Source organism: Haliaeetus leucocephalus, unplaced genomic scaffold, assembly GCF_000737465.1.
Source record: "Haliaeetus leucocephalus isolate CR32 unplaced genomic scaffold, Haliaeetus_leucocephalus-4.0 Scaffold363, whole genome shotgun sequence".
Classification (NCBI taxonomy): domain Eukaryota; kingdom Metazoa; phylum Chordata; class Aves; order Accipitriformes; family Accipitridae; genus Haliaeetus; species Haliaeetus leucocephalus.
Genome location: NW_010972799.1, coordinates 21,022 through 26,330, shown reverse-complemented (window position 1 = coordinate 26,330; position 5,309 = coordinate 21,022).

Sequence of the window (5,309 nt, the reverse complement as noted above, 5' to 3'; positions counted from 1 at the left end):
ATTGCCCCCACAGCCAATGACCATCACGCCTTGCCTTGCTGCGACTCTGCTCAGAAATACTCCCTTGGCCCTGGAGCATGTCATGTGAACAGGAATCCTGACAACTGCTGTCCTCAGGAGAATTACTGTGGGCATGTGGGTAGTCCCAGGGATGTCAGCAGTCCCACAAGCTCTTGGGGAAGAGTGCTCCTCTTGCTTTGGCTGGAGCTGTGCTGGGCAAGGAGGCTCAGAAGACAATGTTGCCAAAGGATGGCAGGAATTGGGAAGGGGTAAATAGCCTTGGGGATGGCCCACAGTCCCTACTCTGCCCGCTCCTTCACTCCATCAGCCAATCGAGGGGTCATGGCCAGCACGCCTGGGCATGGGCAGCAGGGACAGCTTCCCTGTGCAGCCCTATCACCCTTCAGCACAGCATCTGGCATGGCCCACCTCTTGCCTACATGTGTAGGGCTGAGGTGTTCACAAGTTAGTATTGGTATCAGCTACAGCAGGCCACACACTGGAGTCCCCTGTCCCTGTGAACCAACCACCCCCTTGGGTGAAGGCAGGCCCAAGACAGTGACTGGTGGTCAATCACACATGGATGCTCTTTGGTGCCTTGTGTTCCCCCAGCAAGGAGCAGCTTTCTTCAGGCCCAGGAACTCTACAGCCTCACAAGTGCCACAACCCAACTCTGGTCTGGAAAGGTGCCATGTGAGAGGAGATATCCCCAGCTCTGGGAAGACATGGCAGTGACAGTGGGACCTGATTCTGCAATCAGCAGCATCCGTGACCTGTCCCTGAACGGCACAGGGCACACACCAGTGCAACCGTAGGACACATGTCGGAGTGCCTTCCCCCAGGCACCAAGTTCCTTCAGCATTCCCAGAGCCCTGAGGCTGAAGTGGCCCTTGTGCTCTGTGCGGCACCCCTGCTCCCTACATGCAGGCCAAGGCCTTCCCACAGCTGCAGACTCTGGGACCCTGTGGTGTGGGGGTTTGCCCTCACACAGACCTCACACACCACCAACACCACAGGACCAGGACAGAGGGCAGGGTCATTCCTACATGGGGTGAGGATGGGGGTGCACCTCTCCCCAGGCTGGGTTCTGTGGGAGGCAGTGCTGAATTAGGTGGTAACACAGGGACAATGAGCATCAGGACCAAGCCTACCTAGACCCAGTGCAACCATGGGTCCCAGCTCTGGCTCGGTTCCTGGCCCACCGTCTACTATGAGAGCTCTGGCCTAGCGCAGGCCTGCCCAGCTCTGCCCTATCTGTGCCTGTGTCTGGCTTGGGCTACTGTTATCCTCCTGGCCTGGCCAGGCTCCTAGATAGTCCACGGCAGTCGCTGGCTGGAGCCTTCACCTTGTCCTCTCTTGAGTCTGGCCTTGGTCTGAGCCCCAGCACTAGCTCTGACCCTGGGACTGAGACCCCCTACACATCTCTTGCCTAAATTACGGCAATGATCGGTAGATGCTTTGGGGGTAGAATTATCTCCTGTCTCAGACAGAAGTCTGAGGTGGACCAAGCTCTTGTTTGTTCTCAGCAGAGCCCTACACCAGGCAAACATTTCTAGGTGTTTACCCGAGCAACCGTCTCCCTCGGGCCCATGCTTATCCAAGACCCGTGAGCGTGGTGGTGAATACACATCCTCATAACCAGCCTGGAGAGCACCGGCTAGCACTTCTCTTGGCACACCAGCACTACACAGAGTTTTTTGACTCATGTGCTTACCCTCCAAAGAGTGCTCTCTTTCCTGAAGGCGTCATGGCCTTTTTATAACACAATGCTATGGATAGTGCTTTGCAGAGGAAGCAACTGCAGTATACCTCTCCGTGGACTGCTGTCGTGGTTTAGGCACAGCCAGCAACTAAGCATCACATGGCCACTTGCTCACTCCTCCCCCCTGGTGGGATGCAGAGGAGGTTCGGAAGAAAAAGAGAAAAGCCTTGTGGGCTGAGATAAGGACAGTTTACTAGGACAACACGAGGAGAGAAGAAATAATAAAAACAATAATACCGATAGAAGAATATACAAAGCAAGCGATGCACAATGCAATTGCTCACCACCTGGAACCCCATGCCCTGTCCGTTCCTGAGCCCAGAATCCCCCCTCCCCCCGGCCAACTCCCCCAGTTTATATACTGAGCATGACATCATGTGGTACCAAATATCCTCTTGGCTAAGTCGGGCCACTTATCCTTGCTGTGTCCCCTCCCAGCTTCTTGTGAAAATTAACTCTGTTCCAGCCAAACCCAGGACACGTGTGGCTATCACAGTGTCTTTTTTCTACATCACTGTAACAACAGATTACCTTTTAAACAGGTTTTAAAACTGTATTCCAACAATCTAGTACAAAATGATCAGATGCTGATGTGTTTTGAAAAATATGAAGATAGATCTTTCCCCATGACCACAGCTACTCAAAGTATGTTTTAGAAGACCCAGACCAGCATTGCTTGCAGCAATTATCAGAAATGTATTCTGTAAATAAAACTTACAACCCAACTGCAAGGCTGAGTGTGTGCTCTTCAAGCTCAGCCCAGCCCAGCCTGTCCCACCTCACCCCATGTTTTTTAAGTGGACACTAACAGACAAAACAGTTTGAAGATTTTGTGAATACAAACCCCTCCATGGCAGAAGGGGTTGGACTAGATTACCTTTTAAAGGTCCCTTCCAACCTAAACCATGCTATGATTCCATGATTCTATGAATATTTTAGTTTCAACAGTAAACTTTATAGGGTGCTGTGTGTAGTGCTTCTCAGCCCTCCTCGGTTACTTTTAGTTGTCCCCAGAGAACCTGGTTGTGGTCCTATGACAGAAGATGGGGCATTCATCATAGGTTTCCATAAAAACATTCCAGTCTCTAGGTGTTCTCAGGCTAGATGGGCCACAAGACTGAAGGACACATTGGACTAAATCAAACAGACTGGACCCCTTAATGACATCTCCTTTGTATACAAAACTTCCCTGGTTTTCCCAGGAAGAAAAATGCTTGTGCTGCCCTACTTAACCGGGAAGAACTTGTGCATTCTTCCAATACCGTGCATGCACATTATCAGGCACTTCCTAAGCAACAAGTAGTCCTTAGGAGTCTCCAGGGACTTTTCCACTCCTCTCTTGTTTTCTTCTGGAAAAGCAGGAGCTATTTTCCTCTGTTGGGAAGGAGAGTTCTCACACTGAACTCAAAACCATAGCACTGTACCAGCTACTAGGAAGACAATTAACTCTATCCCAGCTGAAACCAGGACAGTATCCACCCCTTATTCTATACCATTGACATCATGCTTAGTTCCCATACCTTCAGTTACATCCTGGTCAATCGTCACTGCTTTTTCCTTCCTATGAGAGAGAGAGAGAGAGAGAGATGTATGTGTATACACACAGAGAGATATCATTCCTTTAGTTTATGGGTCATGTCCATAAGAAGTTCATTGAGTTCATTTAGTTCCCAACTCTGGGCTCCATCTGTCATGCCAGTCTTCTGGGCAGAAGGGACGGCATAAAGTCCTCTTAGTTGGCAGAGCAGGATTGGGCTTCAGTGTGGCGTGACGAGCAGGTGACATTGGATGCAGCAGGAGGATGGTGTGCACCGTTGGACTGTTGCATACTGGAGTCAGTTCTGGTTCCATCACTACTGCGCTCTGCTCAGTTTTCATGTTGCTCAAAGTCCTGTCCAACCTGACCTTGAAAAATTCCAAGGATGGGGCGTCCACAATGTCTCTGGGCAACCTGTTCCAGAGTCTCACCACCCTAATAAAAAAAGATTTCTTCCTTATGTCCAATCTAAGTCTACCCTTCTTCACTTTAAAACCATTACCCCTCCTGTCACTACAGGCCCTGTGTCCTGGTTTCAGCTGGGATAGATAATTGTCTTCCTAGTAGCTGGTACAGTGCTATGTTTTTGAGTTCGGTGTGAGAAGAATGTTGATAACACACTGATGTTTTCAGTTGTTGCTAAGTAATGTTTAGCATAAAGTCAAGGAGTTTTCAGCTTCTGATGCCCAGCCAGAGAGAAAGCTGGAGGGGCACAAGAAATTGGCACAGGACACAGCCAGGGCAGCTGACCCAAACTGGCCAACGGGGTATTCCGTACCATGGGACATCACGTCTAGTATATAAACTGGGGGGAGTGGAGGCGGGGGGATCGCTGCTCAGGAACTAACAGGCCATCTGTTGGCGGGGGGTGAGCAATTGCATTGTGCATCACTTGCATATTCCAATCCTTTTTAGTATTTCTATTGTCATTTTATTAGTGTTACCATTATCATTATTAGTTTCTTCCTTTCTGTTCTATTAAACTGTTCTTATCTCAACCCATGAGTTTACTTCTTTTCCCGATTTCCTCCCCCATCCCACTGGGGTGGGGGGGAAGTGAGTGAGCAGCTGCCTGGTGCTTAGTTGCTGGCTGAGGTTAAACCACAACAGTCCTTTTGGTGCCTAATGTGGGGCTCGAAGGGTTGAGATAATGACAACCCTAACCAGTGCTTGTTAAAATGAATTTGTTACAAGCATTTATTACATTGGTCTAAGAGTCGCTGGTCACTATGTTGATTTATGAGTTCTTAGAGTTGTGGCACTTGTTTTTAGAGTTCTGTTATGCATCACCTCACTTGCTGTATGTAGTCCCTGTGCTGCTGCTTATCATCCGTGGGCGGTAGATTAAGGTTTTCGCTTTGATGTATTGTGTAATACTGGCTTATGGTAGGATAAAATTATCGGTTGTGGGACTAATCCGGTGTTTGCACTCAGCATTGTTGTCACCTCTATACTTTGGGAGCCATCTGTGGGAAGCTATTAATACTTACACCATTCACCCTTCCTCCTCAGAGAGCCAATCTATGGGTGAGACACCTTTCTTCCCCAGTCTAGTTACAATGGCGTTTGAGAATTTTGGAAAATTTGAAAACCCCTGGGATGTTGAGACCAGTATGGTCCTATTGCTAGGAACTAGCATAATCCTGAATGTGGTTCAGCTCTTGTTTAAGGTTAAACAACTATTTTAGAAGATCACCCAGAGGTCTGCCCCGAGGCTGGATAATTATGAGTGGCAGGGTGTGTGGGGTAGTATGGGCAAATGCCTAGGGTGGTGTTCCAAAACACCTCCAGTGTTTTGGAAGTTCACCCTTGAACAAGTGCAGAATCCTGAAAAACTAGCAGAACATTTGGAAAAAGTATGCTGTCATCACCCTGACAATTCCAGGGAGACACAACTCACTGCAATGTGCTGGGGCCTGGCCCGTGCCTATGGAACCCTGTTCAACACCACTCAGTATCCTCAAGGGGAAGAGAAGGTCTCTGGATCTAACAACAAGGTGACAGGCACTG